At 42.7% G+C, this 13,512-nt stretch overlaps 1 long non-coding RNA gene across 5 annotated transcripts in view; it reads left to right on the forward strand.

Moving 5' to 3' along the window:
* Window positions 1–13,512, forward strand: part of LOC113746382 (uncharacterized) — a 276,262-nt gene that overhangs the window by 68,009 nt on the left and 194,741 nt on the right. Inside the window, exon 4 of one of the 5 annotated variants that reach the window (XR_003462820.1) lies at window positions 2,512–2,766. The exons of 3 other annotated variants lie outside the window; for them this stretch is intronic. This is a non-coding gene — a long non-coding RNA (uncharacterized LOC113746382). One more of the 5 variants, XR_003462821.1, reaches the window with a different exon arrangement.

Here is a 13,512-nt window from a genome sequence, read left to right on the forward strand (position 1 = left end):
TATCACATCAGCTTTCTGCAGCTGGAAGATAAACACGGTTATGCTACATGTGGTAGCTCAATGTAAATGTCACATTCCCAAGTACTAGCTCATCAGGTTCAGCGCCAGTACACAAGGGAGGCGCACGCCCACTTCAAACGGAGCCTGCTGAGGGCTGATGAAAGTGTCGCCTCCATGGCACAAGCTGCAACTTTCATTTGTTTAGCAAGAGTGTTGACAGATCTATCACTCATAAATATCCTGGAGAGACTGATGGAAGAAATAGGAGAGGAGAAGAAATGAGGGAATAACAAAAAGGCAGAGGGGGCAGGCCTTAGACACTTATAGTTGTGTGTGTGGGTGTGGGTGTGGGTGTGTGTTGTGTGGGTGTGTGTGTGTGTACACGTATTTTCCTCTTCATTAAAACAGGATTCAGGATTCAGGCATCTGCTTGTCAGTGCCTGAACCTGTCAGTGTATCTCCGGTAGCTGTCATTGAGATGTGAGTTAAGAGTGAGTTACACCCCCACCCTCACTCATCACAATTGTCATATAAGATTCATTTGTACACATATATGTGAGAAAACCTCCCACAAACACACACGTCCCCCTTTTTTTTCCCCCCACCCGCTATGTGACCATACCAACTACACAGAGCAGAGTGCTGCCGTTTCAATCGCACGCCGCATGCATAAATCAGCGCCCTTCTTGGGAGCAACATATTAATCAATGATAGAAACACAAAAACATTCTTTTCCGCTAATCATCAACACTGTGTTTGATCTATCCAGAGCTTTAATCTTGTCCTATGTGGACAGAACCATGCCGGTTGAGCACGAAGAGCATTGTTGTAGGTGCATCACAGCACTCTTAGCTTTGGACAAGTTTACACTGATTGTTTCATGTATCTAGGCCTGGGCTCCTGACGCCTGCAATGCTTTTGAACCTGGCCTTTTGTGTCCTCCAACAGAGCTTTTGTTCTAGATGAAACAGACTATGTATGGTCAGCACTGAGCTGTGTCAGCCCCAGTACACACACACACACACACATAACTGTAGGCAAGTTGGCATGTAGACCCATACTTGTGTACAACAACATGTAAACCCATGCTTGCACATATTTATGGAGTGTGTGCTTGTGTATGAGAGTGTGTGTGGGGGTGGACGGGGGCATCTGTTTTTTTTTTCTCAGCAGTACGACATCCTACAAGAGCAATCTCAATTACAAGAGAAACTTCAGAATTAAAGTTTCATCTTGTAACACCATGGCCTCTTCCAGGCACGTCAGAGCACTGCTGTTTTCTTTTTTAACAACCAAACCATGTTTTTTATCTCTCCGAGGGATTAAGTTTACTTTTATTTAAAAAGAAATTTAAAGCAGGTAGGAACTTGCTGAATTTATATGCAGTTGTCCACACAAACAACCAGGCTTGTATACTCAAATCCTCTGTTTGCAGTGATAGACAACGGAAGCTACATTCTATTTTACATTTCTGCTATTTTACCGAGTCTCTCATCCAAAGTGACTTCAAATGAGTGCAACGGTAGACTGAGTTTTAATTTATATATGCAAACAATAGTAAAGTGTGTTCAGGTCAAAGTCACAGCACCCAGCCATCAGATTTGTGAGGCAACAAAATAAAAGCCAGGGAGGAAAAGATTATTTCTTTAGAGGAAAATCGGAAATGTCCTGCAAAATATGACATCATATGATCTTAATATTGAGGAACTGTCAAAGACTTTTTTTTGTGTCACTGACACATTAAGGAATATTTTGAATAGAAAGACACAAACAAACATGCATGGAGTGTTTTCACTTGTTTGTATTTCGGAATAAACGTACGCCCTTTTTCTGGTGAACTTATTTCGTCTAAAACTGTGTCAAATATTCTTTCTTTATTCTTCTTTCTAAAATAATTGAAATGCCTAGCCAGAATAAAGTTTTACTGCAGCAATATTAAATTCACCCGTTTTAATATTCTGAATCAGAAATCATGGAAACAGAATCACAACTGAAACATTAGACACAGTTACAAAATAAGCATACTTGTTGCCCTAAAAATCTGTAAGAGCTACAGTGCAGGCCTTTGGTTGTTTTGTCAGAATCTTGGTCGCACTTGTTCCGATGGTAAAGTAACAACTGATACCAGAAGTCTTTGTGCTTGGATGTGTTTGAAATAAAGGAGAAAAAGGGGGACAGCGAGAAGATTTTTTTTCACCAAATACTAGGGGTGGTGCATGAAAAAATAAATGAGCATCCTAATATCGAGGCCTCTTAATTTTTCAGCAGACGTGATGAAGTGAGTTTTGACTGATGTTTCCTGAAAGTGGCAACACGTGTCCCTCTTACCCGGCTGGTGCAGCCCTCTCGTCTACAGATGTGTCGCTTGATGTACCCATCGAATGGCACACTGCCACTTAATAAAATATCACTCTTGCTTTGACAGGGAAGCCTTAATTGAGTCCCTTGTCAGTTTTATCAAACTGTGTGTTATCGTCGTTTGAAACTTTTTTCCCTCTTTTTCCCCCTCAGTCTCTCTCTTGCTCTTATGGAATAGGCTAGCATTTGAATCCTCTGTAACTAAGAGAGAAGTCGGAGGAAGTGGAGGGGTGAGTGAACAACACTGGGATCGAAAGAGGAATAAAGAACGAGAGTAAAAAGTGAGAGAAAGCCAGAAAAGAGAGAGAGGAGAAGAAATAGCCAAGAGAGACGGTGCAGAGAAAGAGCCTTCGGAGGCTATCTTGTCATTGGATTTATAATTCAGGTTCATGATTTTAATTTCCCTCTGTTCTTATCAAAGGCCAGTGGAGCAGCAGGGGGAAGGCTGGTAGTTAGCTGGATAACTGCATATGAGATGAGCTGCAGCGCTCCGTCACAATGCCTGGACGACATAATAGGGATGGAAATGTGCCGAAGAACAGAGTATCCGCTCACTCACAGTGACTTCCTCTTTCAACCACCAAAAACCCACAATCATGCGTTGTTTACAAAAAGCCCTTTTTTTGACATCATCTCCATTTTTCCTCAGAAGCTGTAAGCAATCTCTCATCCCCCAAAGCATATTCAATCACACACTCAGAGAAAGACAATATGCTTGTGTAAAGCCCTGCGAATATACTGCAGATGAATAATGAATTTTGACTGTGTTTGGATGAAGTCTTTTGATTTGATAACATGCTCTTGTATGTCTATAATAAAACTGCTGTTCTATCAAAGTGTATGTGTTTACTGCAATGTAGGAACATTGTCACAAACCATCAAGGCCACAGGGCCAGTGTTTTAGGTTTGTAGGCAGCTTTTAGATGAGTTTTTGAGACAAGAATAAGCCACGTTAGAGTGTCCATAAAGACTTTAAATAGGTACAAACTAAATAATATGGTCAGCATATGCCACAGCTGCGTTTGTGCGTATTACACAAACTAGATGGCGCTGTAGCAGCCCATACTGAGATTTATGTTCCCACTGCTACCCTTACTTTGAAGGCGCATGCAACTCTCACACAAACACACACACACACACACACACACACACACACACACACACACACACACACACACACACAAACACACAAACAGACACACACACACTACACGCACACACTATTGAAGATGTTTTGATGTCTGTTTTGTTTTTTTTGCCCTTCTCCCTCATATTCATATTTTCCACTCTGGTATTCTCCTCTCCTCCCTCTGCTATTCCTTTTGTCTCCCCCTACGCTCTCTGTCTCTGTCTCTGTCTGTCTGTCTCTCTCTCTCTCTCTCTCTCTCCCTCCCCCTCTCTCCCCCCTTCTTGTCTATCTTTATTTCTTTGGCTTTGGTACTTACAGGACTCAGTAGTGCCACTGTACTTCTCAGTCAGCTATTTGATCATTAATTTATCACAGTTCCAGCAGTTTGTTTGACAGGTGCAAGTGCTTTCATCTCACTAGTGCTAGGCATTGCTGAATGAACAAGGTAACCCAGACCTATATGTTGAGTAAGCAGGTGAGCTTGGAGTTGAACGAACCGATAGGTCTGTCCTCAGCAACATGGGCCTACCTGCTAAGTGGACATGTGAGCCAGCATGTGCGTCAGTAACGCGGCCTAGAGGGCACTCCAAGTGCTGGTCTCACACAAACTCCCTGCCAGACTCTTAAGATCCCAAATGTTTCTAGTCCATGTGCAGGCAGGATGTAGATATCTACTTCTACTGTTGCAACATCTGCACTTCAAAGAAACGGCCTTACTTGTCACTCCCATGCCTCAAGAAAGCAGTTCCAAATGAGGTGCACAGTGTGTCAAAGCACAGGTACTGTTGGTAATTTGTTGTTGGGTGTAGTGGATTTAATTACAACTGATCCTTACAACTGTACAATCTACTAACAGGTCACGACATACACTGAATGCCTTGATCATTATCAACAAGAAAGAATGATGCAGTGTTATCATTCTTTGTCCATTATGGTCTCAACAGAAAGAGTTACGCTCTCAGTGGTACACCTCTCTCCTTCCGCTTTCTGGCATCTGCGCTTTGTGCAGCTCATAATCAGTCCAATGAATTAATCCTTTTTGACAGCTCACAAACATTTGAAACAAAAATGGCAACCTGTGACCATAATGCATGGAACAGACATGGCCTCTCAATACTTATACAGGCCATTATTGTATCCATTTACATGGGTTGAGTCCCTCCTACATGGTCTCCATGAACTTCACAAATTGCCAGTCACATGTAGTGCTGGTTTTTTAGTAGAAGGGACCTCAGGACTGCAAGGGGAAGGGAATATCTAGTGGAGGGGTGTGGGGTGAGGTATTTATAGTGAACCACATCAAAACATTCAGAGAGTTCTCTTGGTGACGAAGCATTTGTGAACCATCCACTTGCCCTTCTTATGAAAACGTTATGGTCAAATTCAACTGCATGTTCTTCCCTGGTCATGTTGGTGGAGCATTCTTCTCTCGGCTTTCCTACTTTCATGTGTGAATTTTCTCAGTACACGTGTTTAGGTTTTTATTATACTCTAAAATGTTTTTTTTTTTTTTTCTTTTGCTTAGGTCTGCGGTACACTGATTTCCATTTACAAGTGGCAGCCATTGCCTCATTGTAGAATAGCTGAAATAAGCCTCATGTAGTTAGCAATAAAGTTGTGATTTCTGAATGAAGGACCCAATAGTATGTCTCTCTAAACCTGGATTTTGATGTTACACCCTCACAGCCCTTCACCGTGTCTGCCTGTCTGTCTGTCTCTGTCTCTTTTTTACCTCTGTCTTTCTGATTATCTCTCTGTCCTCCCACTCACTCACTCTCTCTCTTTCTCTCTCTGTCTTCAGCTGCAGATCATTAAAAACAGACCCTCTCCTCTCCAATATTCAATATTTCTTCTGCTCTCTAAACTCACCACCAACTCTATTATTAAAGCATTCTTTTCACTCAGATGCTATGAATAACATTGTTTATGTATTATTTATATAAATATGCTGTGTACTGGATGCTCTGCAAGACCTAGAAGCCAGGGGCCTCAGAGGAGACCAGTGTTGGCTCTCCCGTAAGGGCCTTTCACACCTTTCTTCTTTATCCTGTCCTCCAGTGCCAAAACTGTCTGAATTCATTTAATGCAAAGATTTATTTGCTGGTCAAGATCGGATTGTATTGCCGAGTCGTTTGCAGTATACTGTAGTGTTGAACAATCATACGAAACCCATAAATTTTCCCCCTTTCCTTCTTTCCTTCTCAGTAATACTTCAGTTCTCCTGTGTTTTCTTTCCAGCCTCTTTCTTTCTTTTCCCTCCCTCTATCCCCGGAATCAAGGTCTGCTGGGGCATTTTTAAGACAGAGGCTTCCTGGACTATTTTGGTATCAAAGCTTTGAGGCAGCAAGAGCATGCTCTCTGAAGTTGACATGTAAGGAGAGGAGGGCCTTCCTCTCTCACTGGTTTGTAGGGGGCAATGGGAGGGAGGGGGCCACTCAGTAGCCCTGCCAGGAGCGATCTCTACTGGGGATATGAGCCTCAAACGCTCGCCTTCAAACCCAGACCATCCTGACTCCGTTGGGGAGGTTTACTTTTCAGTTGGCTGTATGTATGGATGTATGGTTTTAGGATGGGTGTGTGTACATTCATACGTTTTTCTGTTTCACAGAGAACAGTTGTGGTATCGCCTTTGAGTGTCATACATAATGCAATTGTTTGCCAGATTTTACATTTTTAACTGAAGTAAAGCTTCACAAAGCAACATTGGCGGCCCCAAATGGCAGCGAGATGCAACTGTTAGATTCTTTTTTATTTATATATATATAATCTAGAAACACGCATTTACGGTTTTGAAATGCGATGCCGATAAAATACAAAATCTAAACTAAATTGGTTTTACTAGACGATCACTGTGTGTGGATGTAGTAGGTCAGGCTTTCTAATCAAAAAACTGTTCTATTTATGATCAAATGTTCATGTGAATAATGTATTTTTATTAATGTCATTATTTCTGACATCAGGAATTCATTTGGGAAAACAGTGAATTTCAGATCTTTCAGATCAGTGAATAGGAATCTTGTCCCTATGAAGTCGATTTTCAGGGTGATTAAATGTTTGTGTATTTTTTTTGTACATAAAAATCCTTTCCTCAAGCTTAAATTTGAATTAGCTCCAGGCCTTTATGTGGTAGACTGTTGTCCAGATGACCTCCTCTGTTTTTCTCTCCGTGCTGAGGAAGTCCAGCCTGCAGAGGATCTGACTGTGAATCTGTCTGACCTGGCTAGTCTCTCTACCAACACACTGCTCCATGATTCATCTGCTGCCAACCCCTTCAAGTTATTCATCTGGAAGAAATATGCATTCATCATTGTATTTTTAATCACACCAAATAGATAGACAAAGAGAATGCCTTAGGGAGAGGGGGAGCAATCTACAATTCCCAGAGCTCAGATGGTATTCCTGCCCTGCATCGCCAAACATTCCCCAAATTGACTCTGAATGAATTTATTTTTAATGTGTGGAAGATGCGCTACCACAGAGAATAGAGATAGTGTGTATATGAGTTTGCGTGTGTTTGTGCTCTTGTCAGTTTGCGCTGTAATCGTACGTTTCTTTTTTTGTGTGTGTTTGTATGTGCATGTGTCAGGAATGCAGTTGCACGTTGCGTACACATTTACAAGCTTTCATATCTGGAAGTGTGTGTGGTTTTGTCCTTTATGTTTGTGTTTACATGCACTGGTGCTGAGACTGCACTGTAAAACATGAACAAGACGGCTTAAAGTGACCTAAACACAGCCCTGAATATAGCTTGCCTAATATTATACATTATGAAACTGTGCTGTTTTTTTGTTTTTTTTAAAGTTGTCCCCACAAACCCACCACAAAGCTATTAAAGTCTCCATTGCGTAATCCTCGTTTGACCCATCTCCTTCCCAATCAAAGCCCGGTATTGTAGTGGAGCTGTTTGGCCTAGCCAACCCCGAACAAATGAGCAAGCTCATCCCTCCATTCTCCATTCCATTGTATTCATTAATATATTAATTTATCAGCTCGTCCTGGTTCCAGCCTAATTGAGTCCCATTGCAGCCTTGTAAGTAGGACACGTACAGATCCGACAAATGGAATGGTATCCGGCCCTCAGTCCTCAGGGCTATGCCTTGGCCCTGTACCCTGGAACACACTGCTTTGTTAGCTGCTCCGCGTGTGTGTGTGTATATGTATGTATGTGTGTGTGTGTGTGTGTGTGTGTCTTTGTGTGTGTATGTGTGTGAGCGTGGATAGATCTGATACCTCTTTCATCTGCTTTGAGCTATCTGTTGATTATCTCAGTGCTGTGCGGTCGTATTCTGTGTTAGCTGGGACGGATTGGAAGGTGGGGGTCGCTCTGGGAGGATAGGAAGAAAGAGAGAAGAGCAGAGGGAGGAAGGGGGCTTCCTGTTACCCCATCAAAGATGAGCCCTCACAGTGCTGTGTGTCTGCATATACGCATAAATAAACGCACAACTTGTGTGCACACACGCACACACTCTGCAAACAGATGTGGGCTCACAGAAAAGGGAGTGTCTTCTATAGCTTAATGCCATTACATTAAATTTTAAATAATGTTATGCAAATCAGAAATGACAGGAGATTATCTCCTTGGGACCTTGAAAGGGATTCGTCAGTTCTTATTCCAATAGCCCTGGAAAATAGCCCAGACGTCCTGAGTGGAGAAATATGGCAGGGCGTGACGGAGCCTGCCGCTGCTGAAAGAGGAGACCGTGAGAAAAGGCCCCAAGTGTTGGCTATTAAAATCAATTTACCCAGGAAGTCAATGAAGAGAAATCCCTTAGTAAAGGCACCTCCCAGGACAGCTCAGGGGTCCTGGAAGAAGAGCACAGGCGAGGATAGAGGATGCAATCGCCACATGCCAAGGTGAAAGTAACACACACGCCAGAGGAAGGAGGAGAACATAGTGGGGGGGAGGGGGCAGGGAGGGTGAGGACTGTCTTTCATGTTTTCCCCCTGTGCCTGTTTTATCTCGACAGCCCTGCCGTATGTGCAAGATAGTTTTAAAGAGCTTGGCCTGGCGTGGACGCTTCCTGCCTGCAATGCTTCACATGGTGATGGAGAAGTTTTTTGTTGTTGTTGTTGTTGTAAGAGTTGGATGCGGAGGAGACACAACGCTGTTATGGAGTGATAAATATCCTGTGGTTTGTTGTCTCTCCAAGTGCCAGCACCTACTGACATACTGTATGCACATCATGTTGAGGGTGAAGGGGGTATTCAGTGCTCATCACATGACTCCCCTGCAAATGTCGCTGCCCCCACCTCACCAACCCCATTTCCACCCTCACTGAAGGCCAGGAGTGCGGCAGCCATGCTTGCACAACATATTGTGCTAAAGAGAGATCCGTCCATTACTGAGAAAACAAAGTCTTGTCTGTCTCCAGTGCTTTGGGCCAACAATTAAAGACATCACGCCAGCACAGGGGCACTGGAGAGAAAGGGGGGGAGGGGAGGGCTGGTCGGGGACCAGACCTTATCAGACTCATTCCATCAAAAATTGATGAACCTAATTGAGGTTTTTAGGCACTACAAAGCTTCCTGAAGAGTATCTGTTTTTATGGTAAAACACAGTCCTGGTCTACTGGAGCAGACAGCGAGAAGAGTGCAGTCTTGTGTGTAAATTGCATGTTATGTAGACTAACTGCAGGCAATTGCATGTTATTGAGATGGAAGATGAGGCAGAAACTTGTACCAATGAAATTCTTCTCCCACGGATGGAAAGTATGTCAACACCAAGTTATTGTAACAGACACATTATTATGTTATATCTCAAAGACAAATGTATGAGGGAGATTTAAAATGATCATGTCATGATATGGTTATTCTTCTCTTCTTTTTAAATATTCTTTCCTATTCTGTCAGAAAACAGAAATAGCATCTGGGCTCCCTTTTGGTGTATATGTTTTCCCATCTCTCTCTCTCTCTCTCTCTCTCTCTCTCTCTCCCTTTCAGTCATTTTGAGATAATGCAGGATTACGTTTCAATCTTTTTTGCTTGAAATATAAAACTTTACTGCTGCAGTTCTTATCCCTCTCTGTCTCTCAGTGCTGGTCCCTGGTGACACCAGCCTGAGAATGGCAGCTTTAATTTGCAGGAAAACAAGTTGAGAATATTGATTTCAAAAAGTGCTCTCTTCTCCCCTCGGAAAAAAAAGAGGAAGAAAAAAACTGTCTGCTATGTGAAAACCTGTAGCCTTCAATTAAGTGGGGCTTGTAGGTGTGTGTGTTTTCATTTGGGCACGGTGTTCACTTGAAATGACACATTAAAGGCTGTGTTTTACTTCAATCAGACTGTGAAAATATACACACAGACCTAAGTGTCTCTTGAAGGGCTCCGATGCTGGCACACACACACCCCGCCACCATACAGCACCAGACAGATGGGCGGTATTTATCTTAGAATAAGAACCATGTTTTCCCGCTCCAAGAACGGAAAACACTGCCTTTCCCACTTCTGAAGACGACACGTGTCCTGGAATTCATGTCAGTCGATGTTCACAGGTCTCAAGTCTCACTTCCCCTCCCTAAGACTTTTTGTAAAGCACAATAATCTTAAACAGCCTTTTTTTCCCCCATGCACAAAACAGAAATCAGAGCTTTGCTCCTTGGCTCCATCCCCATGCTGGACTCTTGAACCACTGCCTTTTCTATTTATTTTGACTCACAATAAACCTACAGCGATTCATTTGATCTTATTTGGTGAATAGTCAGTCCCTGTGGTAAGGTTTATCCCCTTTAATGCCAGGCCTATTTGGGGTTCTGATCTGGTGCTTAGGGCCAGGCAGAGTTGGGTATCAACGCAGGGACTGAGTCGAGCTAGTGGTTGTAACACGCCATCCCAGAGGCTTTGGAAGTCATCCCGCTAATACAGACATGACTAAAGCTCCCTATCATCCCCCACAGAATGACACTGCATGGCTCCAAGACTTAACTCTTACAAAGAGCTTAAATATCTTAGATGTGTAATGCATAATAGAGGTGTGTTCTGTACTTTGGGGCACAGAGTATTCCCATCACTATACTAGGCTGTACGACAATAGCATGCTGGCTTGTTCTCCGTATCACACAGCAGTGTCAACAGTGTGAGATGCATGTGGGTGTCTGAATAATGAAAAGATAAAGTCCACAATTATTATAAAATGATAAAGACCTTTACCAGTAAAAAAGAAAAAGGCAATTTATGTTAATAGCAAGGATCATGTTTGTTCTCCTCTCTTTGTTTCTCTTTTTGTCTCTCCCACTAACCCTGTGTGTGTGTGTGCGCACCATGTGCTCCTCTGTGTTTGCACACAATGTGTGCTCAAGTTTGCTGAAAAGGGGGTTGGAAGCTCCCCTAGTGGCTCCTCTAGAGAATTACCTTAGAGAGTACTGCTCCGCTCAGCAGCAAACACACTAATGGCACGAAAAATAGCAAACACATTACTTTTTTGTTTCCATCTCAGCAGTCCAACTGTGTACCTTCTATTTTTGTTTGCTTACATATATATGTAGAGGGAAAGGCTTGTTTGTGAAAAAATTGTGTAACCTCAAAAAGGGTGTAGCTATTTAGTGTTTGCAATTCAAGTACAATGTTCTCATCAACTACTACTAAATAAAATAAAAGTGTTAAGGGAGAGACTTGTTTATTTTCATATACACGATTTTCAACTTGATTGTAAGAAGATGGTTTTTTGCCTTCACAACCACTATGATTCAGTGTAATATATTCTGTTTAGTACTGAGAAAAGTAGGCTGCAGGATAGAGCCTCAGAGAGTAGCAAATAATATGATCGACTCTTTTTTAACTTGGATATTAATGTTTTACTGTATTTAGACGCTGTTTAATCCATGCAGTTTTTTTAAGAAGCAAACACACTTGCAAGCCAGGCTAATAAATTAAATCTTAATTAATGACTAGCCTTTCAGGCTAAAGTGCTGAAAACAGAGTTCCCGGCACTGTCGGTCAGGAGAGAATGAAATGGATTTCCCCACAGACCTGAGTGTGTGTGTGTCTGATGGCACTAGATAGCCTCCCATTGAGCCGTTTAGCAATCTAGTCTAGATATGAAATCCTGATGAGATATGTGAAAACATTGGTTAATATGTATGTCAACATGTTTGCAAACACAAATGTGAGTATAGACATGTTCCTGTGGGTGTGTACATGTGTTATGCGTGTTAATTGAGCCTTTGGCTAAATGTAAAGTGGTCCATCATCTCTAGCGTCTCTAGCGTCCACTTCGTGTTATTATGAGCTCAGAGAAGTGAACGGTCTCCCTTGGCAGGACAATGCTGATTAGGCTATGATGACTTCACCTTTCATTTGTTTTGATCTTTAAGTGCTCTGAACATTGTGTATCTGTGAGAAAGACAGAGAGAGAGAGAGAGAGAGAGAGAGAGAGAGAAGGAGGGAGCAGTGAGAAAGGTGGCGTCTTGATGTGTTTGTTCTAAATTGATTTATCTGCTTGCTATTTTTTCATCATCTTGTTTCTTCCTCTTTGAATGTGCTGTGCTGATTGTATCAGGAAGCGGTCAGCAGCCACGGATATTTCAATTTCATTGGATTTAAAGAGGACTGGGAGGAGGTGTGCACATTAGCGCCTCAATGCAATTGCATTTGTCAGCATGATCCTTTTTAAGTGCATTTCAATTAAGCAGTGATTCTTTGATTTTATTATGCCCCGGCCTTGCCGGCAAAATCTCACTGCTGGTTGAACAAGGCTCTGTCTAATGTACACAATTTAATTTTCTTAATTGAGCTAACGTGCTTTTCATATCCTAATTCCTAGAATAATCTTTGATTCCTGGATCTGCTGCGGCAGGCTTTTAATGAAAGAGGGCAGCCTAAAAACATCTGTTAGACCTGTGATTAAATCATCCGCATAACATCTGCATTTATGAGGGTGTTAGCATGCTTCTTGGCCCTTTATCTATTTTGGGCAATTATCTTGTGTGACTGTAGTAATACAAGATATTAATATAGATGTGTTTGTGCGGTTACCCCCTCTTCTTCGCACTGATGACTGTCATCTGGCTTTGTTTCCACAGAAAACTCTGGCTATTGATACAATGTACCAGAAGTCTCCTTTAAACAAAAGCAGGGGGAGATGCTTTGTCCTTTGTTTGAGCAGTGTGCGTAAGCTATTTGTGTAGATTCTTCTTCTGAAAGGTGGGAAGCATGTTTAGCAAATCCTGTTTCCTCTTTGGCAAGTGGTCAGGTAATTGATTAAGCTGTTAAATACACACATACACAAGCGCACACACACACCATGCTTGTATGGATCCTCGTGCATACTAACACATGGATGTGTTACCAAGTGTTTCCATACCTGCTGGCTTCACACAGTGTCGCTGGAGTACCGGCTGAAAACCTTCTAGCCCACTGCAGTGTAAAACAGAGTACGTCTTTTTTCGTTACTCCCTCCGTCATTACCTTACATCATCTTTATCAAGAATCACATAAAAGGAGGTATCAAATGAAATTCATCCCTATCCTCCTTAACCCCATCTACCTATCCCCGCCTCTTCTTCCCCCCTCCCCCCATCCTTCCCCCTTCTCCTCCCACGTCTTCCTGGTGGTGTGGTCATCTGTCCATTAAGAGGGGGTGAGTCCGTCACCTGCCGCTTGGCCCCCTCATCATATGACACACGGTGGCACAGCACGGCTGTCATCACCTCCGCCGAGCCTGGATCAGGTGACCAGATTATCTCCCTGCCGTCTTCCATTTCCCACATTCTCATGTGCTACACTGAAAACTGATCACACACAATCGGGATGAAACTAGCCAAAAGACCAACCCGTCCGCTTCGCTGTGAATTCAACAACATGTGTCGGAGAACTGCTCAGGTCAGACCCTGTTGACTCTATGCTCTTGGCATTAGTTTGAGTCTGATGGGCGATGTTCCAAAGTGAGTAATGCTGCTTGTCAAGCATCCACCTCTCTGAGTTGAAAACCATGTTGTTTGGGGTGTTAGCGTGGCCTAGTGGTTAGAGAGATTGTTGGGTATCTAGAAGAACACAGGTTCAATCTCAGGCTACAGTGACCACTGTGACCATCC

The sequence above is a fragment of the Larimichthys crocea genome, chromosome VIII, assembly GCF_000972845.2.
Source record: "Larimichthys crocea isolate SSNF chromosome VIII, L_crocea_2.0, whole genome shotgun sequence".
Taxonomy (NCBI): Eukaryota; Metazoa; Chordata; class Actinopteri; family Sciaenidae; genus Larimichthys; species Larimichthys crocea.